The sequence below is a fragment of the Oryza sativa genome, chromosome 12 (genome assembly GCF_034140825.1).
Source record: "Oryza sativa Japonica Group chromosome 12, ASM3414082v1".
Classification (NCBI taxonomy): domain Eukaryota; kingdom Viridiplantae; phylum Streptophyta; class Magnoliopsida; order Poales; family Poaceae; genus Oryza; species Oryza sativa.
Window position 1 is genome coordinate 4,860,787 of NC_089046.1, and position 19,578 is coordinate 4,880,364.

Here is a 19,578-nt window from a genome sequence, read left to right on the forward strand (position 1 = left end):
CTAGCATATTTGGCACTGAATTTTGGGACTTACCAGCGCGCGACCCGCCCAACCAAACAAAACTCCTATGTTGGGTGGCCATGAGGCGCTGAGCTGGCAAGCCTCAGCGCCAAAAATTGGCACTGACATTGAATACCTCAACGTCAATCTTTGGCGCTGACCTTTGGGACTTAGGCGCGCACGGCCGTCCCACCCAAACATAGCTCCTGCGTTTGGTGATCATGAGGTGCTGAGTCGGCAAGCCTCGGCACCATATAGAATGGCGCTGACCATATAGAAGGGCTCGGCTACAGCGGCGGCCAAGCTTTTAATCTGCTACCTCAATGCCAACGCGGTTGGCGCTGAGGCCTTGCCACATCAGTGAGGGGATCAGCTCTGGCTCCACGTGGACCCGGGGGGGGAGGGGGGTCAATGCCAACGTCTCTGGCGCTGAACCGTTCAACAACCTCAGCGCTAACGTCCCTTGCATTGAGTCTATGGCTTAAATACTGTCTAAAGTCATTTAAATGGTACCATCAAATATATTTAGTACATGGAAGATTGTTTGGTGCTCTTGGATTATTTGAGCACATTTCAGAAATTTCACAAAGTAATTGGATTGTTTCCTCTAACTGACGTCAATTCATTTTTCGATCAATTTGCAAATAAAGATGTAAAAGTTATAATTGTTGTGGTAGCTAGAGTTGAAAGCTGACCTAAACCAAATATGTCATTCTTGGTATGTATTGGCAGCGAAAGCATAAAGTAAATATCGATTCTGCCTATAAAGAGTCCGAGGGGTATTGTATGTATGTATGTATGTATGTATGTATGTATGTATGTATGTATGTATGTACGTACGTACGTATGCACGCACCCGACCAGCCACACCATTCGCCTTCATTCACATCCTCTCCCCTCCTATTGCCTCTCATGTTATCATCCTATATTAGTTAGGAAGCATAATTTATTATAATATTTTAAAATAAATAGCTATTTTTTATCAGCTTATGACATTGGACCCATATTAACTATATTTCAACTTCTAAAATAAATATGTTATTTTGGGTTATATTCTGACTTTTTTCATATCATTTAAACAATTATTAAAAAAAATATGAAAAATCCAATGATATATATTTTACCGGCTAAAAATATTTTTCATGAATTTTCTTCACCTCTATGTATATCATGTAGTCCTATCACTATTGAAATACAAACCAAATAATTTAGAAAAATTCCAAAATGATTTGAGAATGCTAATCTCACACAAATTAAAGTTTAAATTAGATCTACTTTGAAAAAACACAACTAAATTCTGTTGTTTGTATTTTACATATGTAGATTCAAATTGCCGTTGTATATCTGTTAAGTAATATTTGATATGATAGAATATTATGATGTGATTTTTTTTGAAAAATTGTTATGGAATTAATTAATACATGTCAAGATCATCTGTCCGAATGTATTTTGCACTAAAATATAGCCAACATAAGTCATTAGTATAAAATCATAATAATTACATCAATAGCATAAAAAAAATAAACGGGATGAATAGGAAGGGAAAAGGAGAATGGAGGTATGTACGTTTATACATTACCTGTACATACGTACATGCGGGGAGGGATGCATATGTACGCGCAGGGTAGGGGGGAGGACTAAAATCAGTTTTTAATCTAATATGACGGTGCAAAATAATGGACCTACCAGAAAATCGAGGGCTAGATGTTTCTAATATATTAAAACGCCATGTGGCGACTTAGGAGCGTTTATAGGAGTGCCACATGACGATATGAGAGCGTTTATAGGATGTTTAATGGATTTTTAGTATATAATAATAGATACTTGTAACGCTCCGCTTTTCGTGAGACGTTAAAAACTAATTCGGCAAAATCCTAATTGCGAAAATTTCGTTCTTTGAGTGTTGAGTCTAAGTTGTGCCAAAGATCTCAATTTAAATCCCTCCCTCGTCTCGATACCCTGTTATCAAAGATCGTCTCCTCAAAATTACCATCCCAATGTAGTCCCGAAGCTCGATTCCTTCTATTCGAAATCCCCTCCTGGAACCCCATCCGTGAACTTTGTCGAATGCCCGAACCCTAACTCCGTCCAAGGATTCACCTTCGCGTCATATGCTCTCTCATTGGTTCCTTCAAACCGATTCTCAAATTCGAATTCAACCTCTCAGGTTTTGATTCATCTATCTTTCTCCCTGTATTGGTTCATCAATATACCCTTGTTTTCTTTCTCGAACTTCTGACCCAAGTCTGAATATGCAAATCGAGATCACTTCCACCCTTGAACTCAAAATCCCAAGATTCAATCCCTTTTGCCCTGAGTTCTCCCCAAAATGATTTCCGTTCCGAAATAATCTCGAAGTCCGAACCCTTCTATTCAGACTTCTCTCCAAAATCCTTACCCACATATCTTGTTGAGTAGTCAAACTCAAACTGCCAAGTTACACTCTCTTTCTCTAAATTATCCATCCCCTTTTGACTCGTCTCCGAATATTGTTCCCTTCCTTGACTCCTTCCTATTCTCCCGAGACCGAGTATCAACCTCGAAATTCGAATCCAGACTCCAACTCTAAAACCTCCCAATTAAATCTCTCTGTGAAAGTCTATTTAACCTCCCTCATAGGTTGGATTCCTTCATCCTTTTTCCGGTCCACCTCTTCCTTTTCTTCCATCCCATCTCTCTCTGAGTCTCGATCTATCTATCTATCGATCGATCCATCTATCTATCTACTATACCTATCTATCTGTTTATCTATCCATCTGTCAATCCATCTGTCTATCCGTCCCTCTACCTATCAACCTACCTTTCTGTCTATCTATCTATCCATGGCATTCTACCGCTATCTCCCTTGTTCCATTTTTGAATAATGATCTTCCCTTTTTGAAATCCTCTGAAATAATCCTTCGTGCCGCCAAATATAAATCCATCCCAAAAATACCAAAATTCCCGCTTTTGAAGCCCTTCCTTGACCCCTCCCTTGGATCCACCTTGAACCCTCGTGTACAAATATACAAATTGAATTCAAATTCAATCTCCACATCAAACTTCTCTCCAAATCAAACCTTCCGGTAAAAGTCTATTTTACCTCCCTCGTGATGATTTGGGCCGAAACCTGCCGCTGGCCCATCTCTCCCCAACTCCCTCCATCTCCACGTGCGCCGCACATGACCACCGAGAGAGAGAGCGCTGTCTCTCTCCCTTCCCTCTCTCGAACGTTCTCTCTCTCTCTCCCTCGCCGCGCCCAAACCGCTCGCCGCCGTTTGAATCCGCTCGCCGTTTCCCGTGCGCTCGCGCGCGTGGCCGACCGTCTGGGAGACGCCATCGCCACCCTCGGTCGTCGCCTGCTCCGACGACCACCGCGTGTCCGTGCTCACCTCCAAACAGTCCCCGTCCTTTTGCAGTCGTCGCCGGCGTCATCCTGTCGAGCCCTGCGCCCCACGCCGCGTGCGTCCAAAGCCGCGAGGCACAGCTCGTGCTCCCGCCCCCCTCTCCTCCCAAAAACGGAAGGGACATGCCTCCCTTTTCACCGTCCCCCTCCCCTTTTTCCCTTCTGGGCTGGGTCTCTCTCTCTCCCGCCCATGTCTCCTTGCGCCCGGAGGCAGAGCACCATGACGCAGACGCCAGCGGCCAGCTCGCCACCCCCACCTTGACCGCTCCACGCTGCCAGCCCGCGCTCGCGTTTCAAATTTCGCCGTCCGATCCACCGCCTTCGCCGCCCAACGCATCCACGCCGTCGCCGCTTTCGCACTGCCCACGAAACCGCCGCTGCCGCCCGTGAACACCAGCCGAGCTCCCTTGACCGCCAATGTCGGTTTCCCTCCTCCAAACCGACCTCTCCTCCTCGCCTATAAAGCCCGCGCCCTCCCCTCTCGTTTCGTCTTCGCCTCGCTCGAAACACCCGCGCCATTGTTGCCGGCCGCCAGCTGCTCGCCCCCGTCTCGCCGTCGCACGGTCCGTCCTCTGCCGCCTCCTCCCTCAACCTCGGTCGCCGTCGCGTGGCCAACCCCGGAGCATCGCCGCCTTCTTGGTCGCCGCGGCCAAGAACGCCACCGCCGCGACCAAGGGCGCCAATGCACGCCTCCGTTCCCTTCCCCGGCACGCCCGCTGTGACACGATGCCGCCTCGGCATCGCGTTCGTCGCCGTGCGCCGCTGCTCGTCCATGCGCCGCCATCGGCCTTCCCATCCTCAACTCGCCGTCGACGCCGTTACCTCCCGTCGGTGAGCTCCCCACCTCTCTTTTCCTCTGTCCTAGCACTCGCGTAGCTCGCGTCACGCGTGCTCTGTTTCCGCCGCCGTGCGCAATCAAGAGCCGCCGTTGGCCTCCCTTTCGGCGACTCCTCTAGCCACCGCCGTTCTTGAGTTCGCTCTCTACCTCCCCAAGCAGCTGTTTCAGCCGCCGGCCTCCCCTCTCGCCCTCGCGTCGCGTCGCCCGATTCGCCGCTGCCGCGCTCGGCCACTTCCGCTGTGCCTCCCCTGCCGTCGGCCTCCCTCCTCTCCTTGATTCCCGGCGCCGCCACCTTCCTCGGGCCCCCCCTCGACCTCCCCAACCCCTCCCCCTGGCCGCCGACCTTCCTCCTTGCTCCCGCGCCGTGCCGTCCCTCCCGCCGCCGCAAAGCGCCGCCGCGAGCCACAGCCCGGCGACCATCGGGTCCCGCGTCACCGCGTGTGCGCCGCAACCCCATACCGCGTCCACTAAGCCCGAGCGCGCGAGCCGCATCCCTTCCCATCGCGCATCCACGTCGGCATCCCGGCGAGCTTCGCCGCCGCCGCCGGCCGTCGTCACGCGTCGTCTCCCCAATCCGAGCCATGGAATCGGTTCGCCTTGACCTCCTCTAGCCACCGGTGTTCGTCGCTCGCTTCGGCTCGCCGCCGTTCGCCGGATTCCGCCGCGCGCCGTGAGCCGTCCGATGCCATTCCCGCCCCCCCTTTTCTCTCCCCATCCGACGTGGCTGCCCACGTGGCGTTGACCGGGCCCGCCCCTGCCCAGTCAGCCGGTCAGCCGTCCCCCTCCCCCTCTCTCCCCTGGCTCGTGGGCTTGGCCCATTGGCCAGCCTTCCTCCTCGGCCTAACAAAACAAAGGAAGTTTACTTTTACTCCCTCTTCCGAGTCCGGTGCTCACACACCGAAGAGCTAAAGGTCCGCAATTGCTCCCTCCAATTGCTCCTCTCTCTCTCTCACCTTCTTATTGGCCCCACTCGTCAATGAGTCAAAGATAATCTTGAGAATGTCTTTCCAATATTCCACAAATATTTCTCTCTTCTATAAATTCAGTAAATCATTTTATCTTATTTCATGGGTTAATAAATCTTTTTCCCTTGATCCCATAAATCAATTCTCTATTCCAAAATTTCATGAATCATTTTCCTTATAAATCATTTCCTTTGGTCCCGCACGTCAGAGACGGTCAATAATATTCTTGAGAATATTATTTCTATAAATTTCATGAATCAATCTCCCCTTGTTCCACAAATATCTTCCTTCGCCAGAAATTCTAATTAAACTTCCAAAATTCGTATCTCTCGATCCAATCGTCCGATTGACCCCGTTCCACTTCCAGTAATTCCATAAAATTGAGATCTATTTAATGGCACTATTATTTAGTCTAAATAGGGTCTTTTTCTTGGTCTCTTGTTTAGGTTTTTGTTTGTTTGCGCATAGTTGCGGTTACCGGATTTTCATCGATCGTGGATATCTTGAAGATTCGTGAAGCTTCGTGAAGACCCTGAGCAAGGCAAGCCACCTTTGAACATATTGAGCCTATATTTGAACTTAATTATATTGCTTGCAAAATATTATGCATTGATAGGATTACACTTAATTTGTTTGCCCCGTCTGAAAGGCAGACCGGTGGGCCTACCCAACTCGTTGCATCTAATCCTTCCATTGTTAATTGTTATATCATGTTCCCTTGTAACCATCTAGTTGCGCCTCGATATTCGTGCACTCTGTGCGAGTATCGACGGTCGCCTTCAAACTTAAAATCTGAGTAACTTCTTGGGTAAAACTTGGTTTACAAAAGCTTTGGAAAACCCGATGCCTGGGTCGGTGCCTTGTGAAAGAAAATGAGTTTTAAAAATAAAACTCGCGACACAAGGCCATTCCTGGGCGGAATACTTGTGCGGTCGCATCTAAGGACCGATTCCTTTGGAATTACATCCGAGCATACAATAGTGCGACCACACGGGTGGAATGGGACGCCCCTGGCTGAGTAAATTGCTAATCGGGGGAGCCTTGATGCCGAGAGACATGTGGATTCGCCGGGGTGGTGTCGGGGAGGATCCCTGGGCTTCCTGGCACAGTATGGTCTGGGACCTAACCTGTTGTTGGTCTGGGACCCCTCTCGTCGGCATATGGCAATCCTGTGTCTGCTCTCGAAATGCCTTGTCATGAAAGCCCTTAGGTCACCAGACGTGGCCGTTCTACACGGGCTAGGTGATTTGGGTTAGTAATGTCGTATGGGTAAAGTGTACCCCCTCTGCAGAGGTTAACAAACTGTTCGAACAGCCGTGCCCACGGTCATGGGCGGATGTGAGGTGATTCCTTAGCGTAGTTTTTGTTTTACCCTGTTTTATGAAAAGGTGTTAAGGTTTGGGAAACCTAATGCTTGGGAAGCATTTAGCTGTCCGGGGGACAGCGGGACCGGGTGTCCCTGGAAGTGATTGGTCGTTTGGGGACCTCTATTATCGGGAAGTTTGGAAAATTGGTTTGGTTTGGGAAAAACCAGATTTGAAGCCAACTCTGGGAGTTGTGCAAATCGTGATAAATAAATTTGTTACTTCTCACCTCCCGACCGAGCTGAGACTTGTCTCGCTCTGGTTGTAGAAAGCACACACTTAGATTGTTGAAAACTTGAAAACAAAACTGTTTGCAAAATAACAGCCTTCCCTTGAAGCCTGCATTAACCACCTAAGTTCCCCTGGCTTGCTGAGTACGTAAGTACTCACCCTTGCTCTCTATATAAATATAGTTCAGTCAGCTCCGAAGATGAAGTTGAAGTGAAGTAAAGATTAGGGTTTCGTCCTAGTTCCCTGCTGCTGCCTGTGGTGTTGGGTGTTAGACCGTTGGTTCCGCTGCTGCTGCTGTTGTTGGTGTTCGCCTCGTCCGTGTCGTCGGTTGCATTCTCGGGCTGTCTGAGCTGCAACCTAAGTTAAGGTAAATAAGTCCTCTATTTATTTTAAGGATTGCAATGATTCATATTTATCACCGTGGGTACCAGCGCTATGTCCTGGGACTGGTACTGAGATCGCGGTTTCGTAGGAAGCGGTTCGCGCCATTTTTCCCACGACACGCTCCTGTCAGGTACCGTTGTACGGCGGTGCCAGATTAAAGGAAAATCGAGGGCTAGATGTTTCTAATATATTAAAACACCGTGTGGCGACTTAGGAGCGTTTATAGGAGTGCCACATGACGATATGAGAGCGTTTATAGGATGTTTAATGGATTTTTAGTATATAATAATAGATACTGAAGCGTCCTTATCCCCTTAATGTGTGTGTTAAGTTTACACAATTTTCTGGAGTGGTATACACATGCTATATGAATGTTCTCAAATATTTCAAATGCTATATGAATGGTATACACAATTTTCTCAAATACTGTTTGCAAGGTATATGGTGAAACGATGGGACATCATTTGCATATTCTCCCACTAGAATGCAAGCAAGCATGTACTGTTCATCAAACCCATACATTGGATAAACATTTATACCACATTATTGCATAGCTTTGTTAGCAGCTTCTTGGCTCGTAGTCATCGCTTCAAGAAATTGTCCACCTGTGCCAAGCAAAGACCTCAAAAGTGAAAGATCAAGTCGGCGCTAGGTTGATGCACTTCAAACGTTCTCCGCAACACAGACTTAGCAGATATTACATCCTGGCTCCCCGAATCTGTAAAAACATTTACTAGATGGATCTTGAGACCAGATGATGGCAAGTTCTCGATCCCAACAGGTAGGCAAGTGCCACCTTGTTGCTCCCAACCATTCACATAAAACCGTAGGTCGAGCCTCTGGAGCCTCGGCATGGCCCCCACTAGAAAGGCCAGGCGAGGCTTAGGGCAGCTGAATGTAAGGTCCCTAAGAGCTCGAAATGCCGTGCCGGCGCCAGAGACGACGATCCTCTCTTTTGGACATTCTCGAATACCAAGGTCAAGTTGGACAAGGGAGGGCAACTTTGCAAGAATACAAATTCCATCATCGCCTTCAAATTCAATAGGCACCACGCCTCCCTAACCAAAAGTACCAAGCTGTAGAGGTTATGTAGCTGAGAAATCCATCTGGGGATCCTGGGTAGCCGGCAACCATACAGATTGAGTCTGCGAAGATGGCGGGGTGAAGGGCACAAGTCGCTCAAGCGATCGAATGACACTAGAATAAAATGGCTGTCCAGGTCAAGGCTCCTGAGGCAGCTGGAAGAACGAGATAGACTTTCAAGAGAAGAGCACAATGCATCCAGGCGCCTGGCCACATCCGCATCCGCCAATAGACCAATATCGCCCAAATGGACTCCGAGATGTCTCATGTTGGTTAGCTCACCGAGGCACTCGATATTGTTCACCGAGTTTAGTGCCAAATCCAACGAGGTCAAGGTGCGTAGAGATTTCAAGCTTCCAATCCCATCAGGCAACGTTGTACCGCAAGGAATAACCAGGTGCAACAAACAGGGCAAGTGAACAATATCTGATGGAATGGCTATCCTTGGTACAAATGATTCACCTAGATCAAATGTCTCCAAATGTAGAAGCTGCCTAATTTTCATACCTAGCTTGAAACATGCGTAGTAGCCACGGATCTTTAAGTATCGTAGTAGAGACAATCCACATATGCCGGTCAGGTCCATCACTTCTCTCATCGGAAGTTCAAGATGAAGAACTCGTAAATGCTTCAACTCCAATAGAGAAGGCCTGAAAGAGCTTCTGAACACTGCGATTGATCGAACTTGCGATAGTGACCCAAGGATTGTTGTCGATATAATGCCATGCTCTTCATCAGCATCGTATTGGACAGAAACTCTGTGGATCTTTTTGTGTGCCCCTACCACGACTTGTGGATGATCTAGTACAACAATAAAATTCTCCTCTGCAGACTTTGATCTGATAAAATCAAGCATTATATCATGAACTCTGCAGGACAACACCTCATCATTGTAGTCCACCTGCACAGGTTGGATCATGCTCCTGTTGATGAGCTCGTTGAAGTAGCTTTGTGCAACATCTTCTGAATCTAACCCATGGGTTCTACTGACAAAACCTTCAGCCATCCATTGCCTCACCAAATCATTCCTCTCTATCGTGTGGTCCTCTGGATAAATACTAAGATATAGCAGGCATGTCTTCAGATGTTGAGGAAGATTTCTGTAGCTAAAGTCCAGTATATGTTTCATGTCTTCTAAAGTAGGATTTCTTTCGAACATGGATCCCAATGAATTCCTTACATACTCCCATTTCGTCTTTGATTGACCAGCTAGAAGACTGGATATGCTCATAATGGCAAGAGGCAAACCTCCACATCTTTTTAGAATATCACCTGAAATCTCTTCAAATACTTCAGAGCAAGCTTCTCCAGTGCCAAATATTCTACTGAATAATAATCTTCTTGAGTCTACCTCACCAAGTGGACTCATGTTATAAACATATTCTTTCTTATTAGAGCAACAACTAATAGCAACAGAGTAAATCCTCGTAGTTGTAAGTACTCTACTGCCGTGATTATTTTCAGGAAAAGCACATCTAATAACATTCCATGCGGATGAATCCCATAAATCATCAATTACGATGAAGTATCTACAAACATGTGATAGTGTAGGGGTAGGTTAGCAGGTATTTTCAGTAGAATTAATATTTTCATGAGTATCTATCTAAAGAATAACTACCATCCTTCATTCTAGACCAAACTTCATAGTAGGTATTAACGATAAGTACAATAACATCATTTCGTATCAATTAAAAATATTCATTTTGTATCAGCTAAAAATATCCATTTTGTATCAGTTAAATTAAATTGTGGGGTAAAGATTTCTATATCATGCATACAATTGTTAAGTGTAAATGGGTGGCCCAGCCCGAGCCAGTCCCTTCTCCAGATTTGTAGACCTATTAGCCTCATTTCGGTACATCCGAAAACCTGGTAAATTCTACTAAATAATTAAGAAAAATAATTTTGTATTTGTTGTTGTCAAAAATCATCTTGACACATCGACGAGGCAGGGCCACCCAATGAAACTCCAATTGGATGAGCCTCATCCACCTTTTTTATATGGCTTTTCAACAACTCCAATGAATGTTATCTTCACCCATAAAAATATTTTACTAGTAGTTGTTTCTGATGATATTGGCTTTACAAACCCATCGCTACACACATATCCTCTCAAGTTAAAAGCCAATGCACTCATCATCTCAATGGATCCTGTTTCTCTGCCTGTCCAACTAAAATGACACTAATAACTCTTATTATGTAGTCGGAAAAAAAATATTAGATGGACTTATGTGTAGAATCAATTTCTGAACAACCTATAAGAACAGTGATTTTCATAGTAAAATACGAAATCTGCACAGATTATTAAAAATATACAAAATTAGGAGACTAGCAGCAGGAGGAAAGTACATGGTAGATCTTTTTTTTTTCATAAATGCACATAAACCATAATCACAATATTATTAGTACTCCATCCATTTCAAATTGTAGTCATTTCTATCCACGAATAGCAATACTCCCTACATTCTGTCCAGATTCATATATAGAAATAATACATTTTGATAGGGAGGGACTAGGGAGTATGGGTAAAATATAAAATCGGAACTTTGTAGCATACCGACACATGAAAAGGTACCTCTTGTCTTGTAGATATTCTCGGATAACCTTCAGAAGGTTATCTAACTCGCCAATGTGAAGATTGTACTGCCCTGTAAGTTCTGATAATACTTTACTCATAAGCCTTGTTATATCAGACCTCTGAGAGACTGACACAAATGCTCGGCAATGAAAATGCCCATCCAATTTGCGGTACACTTCATTGGCGAGTGTGGTTTTACCTAGACCCCCAAATCCCTGTTGAGATTATGGGCATATAATGATTTAATTTATTCCATAAATAAATCATGACATTACAGATGAAAACTAGCATGAACGCATCATTAGATCTACACATGTAAACTACGCAGAATAACATGAACAGATCAAATATGCGCAACATATTGAACACGTACCGAGGTGACGAAAAGACCGGCTTCTTGGTCGAAACTTTTCGCAGGTGTCTACGAAGGCACGAAACACGCGAGCGAAGAGGAAGGCGAGCCGTCGCGAACGAACAGGGAGCAGTCGCGCGAAGCGCTTCCCAAAAACCTTATTGCCGCCTTCTCCCGGTGCAGGACGTCAAAGGCAGAGGTTCCGGAGACCTGCTCTCCCGATCGCTGGTGCACGCCGGCGAGCGGGATGGAGTAGTCTACGAGCGACGGCGCAGTACAGAGTAGGAGGCAAACCCTAGATTGATTTTCGCATATATTGCGTGAAGACAGCGGGTCGGTTTATATAGAGAAGGGTCACTTGATCAGGGCGCCCGCACGATCTCTACTGCGCGTAACCGAACCGGATAAGTCGCGCGTAACTTATCCGGACTCCACGCCGTGTGAATTTGCAGCAAAACAAAACTGCAAAAGGAGGCTGCATCTGCGCAAGGGTGAGGAGCTACGTCGTGCACGCGCGCCGCCTGCCCTGCCAGGCGAGGCGAGCGCGCGCGTGTTTCCCCTCTTCTCTCCACCACACATGCTTCAAGTGGCTAGGAGGGCATCCTCCCTTTTAAGGAGGTCCCCCTCTCCTAGAATAAGCAAGGTGGTACTAAACTCCACATGCATGCCATCCCATGAGGTGGGCTTTTTGTGATTTTCCAAAGAATTAATCTTCGAGTGGGCTAAGGCCCATTCATTAATTCCAACAATCCCACAATAGAAGCCACCTTCAGCTGTTGCTCATCATCACCCATCAACAATTTGACAACGTCATCTCTTGGGATGTCAATTCCCACAAGATCAGCTGTGTTTGCATAAATAGTGACCACTCGTGGATCAATTGGCTCACAACTAGACTTGGAAGTGTACTCATCAAGTTTGTACCTCATTCGCCGCTCGTTCACCTCCTTGACATGATTCTTGATCTCTTCAATCTTCTTAGCAATTTGATGACGTGCCCTTAGCTTCCTCGGAAGTTCAGTAGTTTTCTTGATAAGCCCAGATCTCACATCATACTTGCCAAGGCGGTGAACGAAATCATCGATGCAATCTTCAATGTCATAGGACATCTCCCTCACCTGGTCCCTCCACTCTTTAACCTGAACATCAAGCTCATCCATGCATGCGAGCTTCTCAAGCAGAGCCTCCATGCTTCTCAACTCACCCTCAAGAGACACCACCTCGTTTCGGACCCCTTTGAGCTTGCTGTAGCACTCCTCCCTTATCAGTGTAGCGAGCTTGGTGAGGAGTGAGTTCATCACGCCACTGGAGGAACTAGCCATTATGGCCAACTCTCTCTTTGCTCAGGTTCTCTCTTGGCAAACTATATGCTCAGGAAATGTGAGAGTAGCACAGATAATGCTTGCAGGCTCGTCTTGATTGTCCAGAAGGTTAATTAACTTAATAATATATTTCCTCAAGATCCACGCCGTCTAAAATAATCTTACTTGGAGCAGCAAAGAGAGCAGAGTACATGGGACTAAGTAAAAATCAACCCACTCTACTTATTTTAGAAGCACTGGGTGTTGACTTATTGCCCTGAATCAATGTACTCCCTCCGTTTTTTAATAGATGACGCCGTTGACGTTTTCTCATATGTTTGACCATTCGTCTTATTCAAAAATTTTATACAAATGCATAAGATATAAATCACACTTAAAGTACTATGAGTGATAAAACAACTCATAACAAAATAAATTATAATTACGTAAATTTTTTGAATAAGACGAATGGTCAAACATGTGAAAAAAAGTCAACGTCGTCATCTATTAAAAAACAGAGGTAGTATTTAGGTCATTAGGTTGTAATTGTTATTTTATAGATAACTAGCATGGTGGCCCGCGCATATTACGCGGCTAGCATTGTTAGATTTTTTTCTCATATAATAGCTTAAATATTTTCACATTTTATTATTAAAATATATTAAAATGATAACATAATTTTAAATTCTGGGTTGAACTAACAAATGCGTGATATTTTATTGTATTGTATATACGTGATAGTTGTTAATTTTGAATTAACAAATTATATTATAAATTATATTTCTATATGGACTCAAGAGTCAGCTTTTAATATTCCTTATTTTTAAAATTTCGAATTTCCTTTATTCATACATTCTATTCCAATATAGATTCTAGACTACTCTTCCAATATTCATTTTTCTTAACTCTAAATTTTAGTTATTTATAAATTGTATTTTTATATGGACTCTAGACTCTTCTTTCAATATTTCTTATTTTTAATATTTAATTTCAATTATTGGTAAATTGTATTCCAATATTGACTCTAGACTTCTTTTTCAATATTTCTTATTTTTTTTTAATTTCAGTTATTTCTAAATTGTATTCCTATATGGACGCTAGACGACTCTTCTCCCAATCTTTTTTATTTTTAATTTTGATTTTTTGTAATTCTAAATTGTATTTCTATATGGACTCTAATTTCTACTTTTAGTTTTTCTATTTTTTAATTCCGAATTTTAATTAATTCTAAAATGGATACTAGTCTACTCTTTCAATATTTCTTATTTTTAATTCCGAATTTCATCTATTTTTAAATTGTATTCCTTTATGAACTCTACTTTTTCTTTTTCTTCAATTAGTGTGAAAATTTCTAAACGGTGAGAGCAAACGTGGTGGCTTCTTTTTTTATTACTTTAATAAGATAATAGATAGATAGATGAATATAAATCCGACATCTATATTCGCATGTGGGTATACGCAAACAAAGGTTATAAGAATGCTTAGAGTCCAAATCTCATAACTGAGATAAACAAATGGAAAACAACAAAATAGAAAACACGAAGCCTAAACTTTGATCTTTCCCTGTCGTGCTTCAATCTTGCCCCTTCGCTCTGTAGCAACAGAGATGTGTCACACTACTTAGAAACTTTGGTGTCAGAATTATCTTGCCAGGTACAGTGATTTTCCGCTGCCTGACGAATCCTGCAATAGAAAATTGCACTTAGGCAATCTCGTGGAGCAGCCGCCCTCATGAAGCTCCCCAACTTATAGGCGGCCAAATATGAGAATGGGGAGATGCGGAACTAGCCCGCCGCCGATCTGTCGTGCCTATTCCATCCCATTGTCACTTTGGCCCTGTTTAGTTCCAAAGTTTTTTTCCAAACTTCCAACTTTCTGTCACATTAAATCTTTCATACACACGCAACTTTTCAGTCACACCGTTCTAATTTCAACCAAACTTCCAAACTTCAGTATGAACTAAACACAGCCTTTATTCTTTTCTAATGCCGCCAGCGGCAAAGACATTTCTACAATGATGCACACAAACATCAAATTTTGAGTTTAAAAATAAGAAACTTGAAATAGAAATTAGAATAAACCTCTCACGATGAAATTGTAGGATCGAACAATAAGAGCTAAGCTTAAAAAAAAAAAGGGTGAATGGTGGTAACACGAATAACTGAAAACTTTTAGCGAGATTAAAAGTTAACTCGAAGTTAATTGATATCCTTGACACAACTGCCCTGCTGCGCCTGATAGAAGCCCCCTTGCTTAATTTGCACAGCTGAGATAGCAACGCTGCTAGCGCATGATGAGTCTAAATAGACTCGCATCAGAAGACGTCGCCGATCCGCCCCCAAGCGCGAACACCTTCCGTCGTCTGCCGTCCATCCCAACGCGAGAAGATGCGTCGCCGTTCCTCACAAGAGTAGCAAGCCAGTAAGACTGTAAGAGCAAGTGAGCACGTTCGATTGTTGCTTGCTTGCTTTGTGTGATTCCTTGTTGCTGGATAATGGAACCAATTACAGTAAATCTAATTGGAGAGTACTCTCCAATTAGTCTTAACCAGAGACACCCACGTGCTAATACTTTAGGAGTTTTGGTTGCTATTAATCCATTGAGCAAGTAGGGAAAATATTCCTATCATCTATGCTTCAAATATAATTTTCTCTTAAATTACTCATCCGATTTACAATCCGATTACACCGTTGTGTTCGTAATAATTAAATCTTTACAACAAGATCTCACATAATTATATTTTAATGAAAAATCACAAATTACTTTTATGATATGTCTAAATTACTTTTAGATTTTACTAAGTTACTTCTTAGACATATAAAAGTAAATTCAGTAAAGCCTAAAAGTAATTTACATATATTGTAGAAGTAACTTATAACAAAAAGTAAGTTACTTTTAGATTTGATTAAAATACTTCCTATACATTCATAATGCTATGAGGTGATTACTTTTATTATTTTTGTAGTTAATTCCATAATTTATGCTGATTAATTTAATTTCTAGATAGAGTCATGTTTTTATCTCTACAACGGATTCACTTCAAATGACATGCTAAAGTTACCTTTGTTCTAAGTTACTTCTATAATATATGTAAATTACTTTTAGGTTTTACTGAATTTACTTTTATATATCTAAGAAGTAACTTAGTGAAATCTAAAAGTAATTTAGACATATCATAAAAGTAATTTGTGATTTTTCATCAAAATATAATCATGTGAGATCTTGTTGTAAAGATTTAATTATTACGAACACAACGGTGTAATCGGATCGTAAATCGAATGAGTAGTTTAAGAGAAAATTGTATTTGAAGTATAGGTGGATGGTACCTCTTATAGATGGAGTGGTAGCTGGTTTAGACAAACTAGCTAACACTAGTTGTCTAGTTACGTCCAACCAATTAACCTATGATCGATGTGTGTCTTCATTATTCACCGGAGGTCCCTCAATTTAATAGTGAGATTTTTTAATCCCTTAACCACAAAATTAGAAATATATGCCCCTAGTCAGCAAAAAAAATTTAAAAAGTACGTGGAGCCCACATGTCAGTTACACAACTTTTTTTTCTTTTCTTTTCTTCTCCTTCTCTTCTCTTTCTCTTCTTCAGTGAGTGAGGCCGGCGGCGGAGAGGGCGGAGCGGCGATGGGCGGGCGGCGGGTCCGCGCGGCGGCGGGCGGCGGCAGGCGAGCACGGCCTGTGGACAGAACGGAGGCGGGCGGAGCGGCGCCGGGATGCAGGCAGAGCAGCGATGGGCGGCGGCAGGCAACCGGATGAGCACGGCGGGCGGAGGAGGGGGTCGCAACGGCGGAGGTGGCCGAAACCACGTCAGTGAAACCACTTTTTTAAATTTTTTTTGCTGACTAAGATGCTACGTCAGTGAAACCACCCACATATACTGCCATGGGACCTCCTTTGAACGGTTTGTGTGAGTTTAGGGGTAACATTTCTGGTTTTATGGTTAAGGGGCCTCAAAAAATCTCGCTGTTAAGCTGAGGGACCTTCGGTGAACTTATTCCAATTGTGAGCAACTCGCTTGTTCTTTTGAGGGGCTGTGCGCATCAGGGGCAGGCCCAGGAACCAAGCCGGATGGGCTGATGCAATCTGGGCCCAAAATTCCCCCAGAAGAAACGGGTATTTTGAAGCCCAGCCCAAAAAATATGAATGGATCAGCCCAAGGCTTGGCCTGATAGCAATTATCTGTTCTGAATTATGACGGTCTTCACGTATGCCAAAAGAACCCAGATTGGAAATGTGTGCATACAAAATATCTAATGATCATTGAAAAGTGAGGAGTTTAATTATTTATTACTTTAGAAAATAGCCACTCTTCAAATGTTTTTTATGGACACAACTACACCAAGAGAGTGCTAGCTGGATAGTGTTAAAGAGAGACATCATTTTTTTCAAAAAAAAGCTACTATTACACTCAATATCTATGTATTTTTTTTCTTCTTAGAGAAGTTTCTCTTAAATTACTCATCCGATTTATAATCCGATTACACCGTTGTGTTTGTAACAATTAAATCTTTACAACAAGATCTCACATGATTATATTTTGATGAAAAATCACAAGTTACTTTTATGATATGTCTAAATTACTTCTAGATTTCACTAAGTTACTTCTTAGACATATAAAAGTAAATTCAGTAAAACTTAAAAGTAATTTACATATATTATAAAAGTAACTTATAACAAAAAAGAAAGTAACTTTAATTTAGAACTATACCTAGATTCATTAACATCTATATAAATATGGACAATGCTAAAATGACTTACATTATGAAACGGGGGGAGTAACTCTCTGTAGTAGAAATAATTATATTGTGAGTGAGCTAAAATAAGAAACTATGTAGAGTAAATTTGCAAGTAAAGTGTAGAGAAGATTTATAAAGTCCAAAAAAATATAGAATTAACTAAAAATAATAATAAAAATAATCAACTTAGAGCATTATGAATGTATAGAAGTAATTTAGTCAAATCTAAAAGTAACTTTTATATATATATGATAAAAGTAACTTGTATATAATAAAAGTAATTTACAAATATAAATGTTTTTTCATCGTAATATAATCGTGTAAGATCTTGTTGTGAAGATTTAATTGTAACGAACACAATGGTGTAATTGGATTGTAAATCGGATAAGTAATTTGAGAGAAAACTTTATAAGAAGGAAGAAAAAGATACATATGTCTAAGAGAAAAAACAGCACGCACATCAGCACGTGTAGCAGTAATTCTTCTCACAATTGGTTCGTCGCTGGTTAACACTAAATCGAGAGGCTTCTTGGTTTAGATTTTACCGTTTTTTATACAGTTGTTCATACCATTTTATCATCGGAGAAAGAAGATTGCTTAAACATTTTCGTCTACGTGGCACAACACATTGACGTGCTAGAGTGGACGCTGGGCAGCTGCCTCCATAATTTTCTTGCCGTGCCAAAAAAAAAAAGGAAAGCGCCATATATTTCTCTCCGGTAAGAAAAACATAGGGACCATACAAAAGCTGGTACTAACTTCCAAAAACAAAGGTATCTATCCACCCACCTGTGCGCCAACAACTTAGATTCAGAAAAATACATAAAAGGAAACGAAATAGCAACAGATGAAAACAAAAATAAATGCAGCGCACGAGCGCTGACCCAGCATTTGCAGGTTGCAGCTGGATCTGTAGCTGTCCTTTTGTTGCCATCGGTGAAGATCGAGTGATCGACATATATATACTTCATTCACACTTCCAGACAGTTAACTTTTAAGCACATATTTAACTTTTAAGCATATATTGATGATTCGTCTTATTTAAAAAAATTTATACAAATATAAAATTTATAAATTATTTTTAAAATACTTTAAGTGGTGAAACAACTCACAACAAGATAAATTATAATTACATAATTTTTTAAATAAGATAAATGATCAAACATATGAAAAAAATTAAAGGGGTTACCTATTTAAAAATGGAGGTTGTATATTATTTTTGCAGTTGCGATTGGAGCTGGCATGAAGAGAGAGACAGTGCGACACAAGCGCGTCGACCCGTGTTGTGTTGGTCACATGTACCACCAACGGGCAACAGCCTTTGCACATGCACAAACACACACACCACCCCGCTGGCGCACATGCACTGCACCCTGTTGCCGTTCCTAACATGCACCCCCATTTTCATACAATATCCGTCACATAATTTGGTACTAATACGTTTTCTCTATCACTTGAAGGAACATGTGGATCTAATTTGCTATAATTATTATGCATTTTGGGGTTGGGGTTGTGGTCGTGATTCTTTGTTGTCTCACTTTCGACAGTCAACTTATGCTTATATACATATGTACGTAGTCACCCTAGTTAATTGACATGCTGAAATTCAGCACGCCGAAATATTTTATGAATGCCTTTATTTTCTTTTTGAATGATTGTAGTTCTTGTGAAGCTACAACTTAATTAGCCTTTTGTTTTCTCAAACTAAAGGTTAAAGTATCGATCGCATAATGCTATCACATTTTTCTCAAGTAGATTATAATATTAGTATAATTGAATTTAATGATACAAGCTTGCTAGTGGAATTAATTGGTGTTGGAGATATTTGCCCCCAATTCTTCTTTTTTAAAATTTTTATGCTTCAATTTTAACTCATACGAAGAGAGGCTCAAATGTATACGATTGAACTCGCGAGACTACATTGGATAGTCTTAAATCATGTATACATTGGTTTTATCTGGATGGGCGCAAGTGGAAGTATCCAAAGCATTTCTTGACAGCCACTGTTTCTGATTAAAGATACACTAGATTTTATCTAAGAATTTTTATTAAGCTTTGTAAGATGAAATCTTATATATGTAAGTCACTGTGGAATAGTTTGGTTTGGTGCCCTACTAATTCATTGGCAATTTTCAATTGTGTTTTAGTTATTTGGATTGGTGCCAAATTTTAACAACACATCTCTTCGATAATAAAAATTTTGCCTATCCAAATTTGGTGGTGCTAAAAGTTGCCCAAACTTTGGCACTACCAAGATTTTACGGCACCAAACCAAACTGGCTCTATAAACCCTTTTTTAAATTTGAAATAATTAAATTTTAATTAATTATGTGCTAATGATTTTCT

The 19,578-nt window shown here is 42.1% G+C and overlaps 1 long non-coding RNA gene and 1 pseudogene across 1 annotated transcript; one reads left to right on the forward strand and one right to left on the reverse strand.

Annotated features, from left to right (window-relative positions):
- Nucleotides 1-4,088: 4,088 nt before the first annotated feature.
- On the forward strand, nt 4,089-5,878 carry LOC136354669 (uncharacterized). Its single transcript, XR_010738235.1, has 2 exons — nt 4,089-4,216; nt 5,635-5,878. It is a non-coding gene; the product is annotated as an uncharacterized lncRNA (long non-coding RNA).
- A 1,852-nt stretch (nt 5,879-7,730) lies between these two features.
- Nucleotides 7,731-12,505, reverse strand: LOC107279719 (disease resistance protein RGA5-like; annotated as a pseudogene).
- Nucleotides 12,506-19,578: the final 7,073 nt, after the last annotated feature.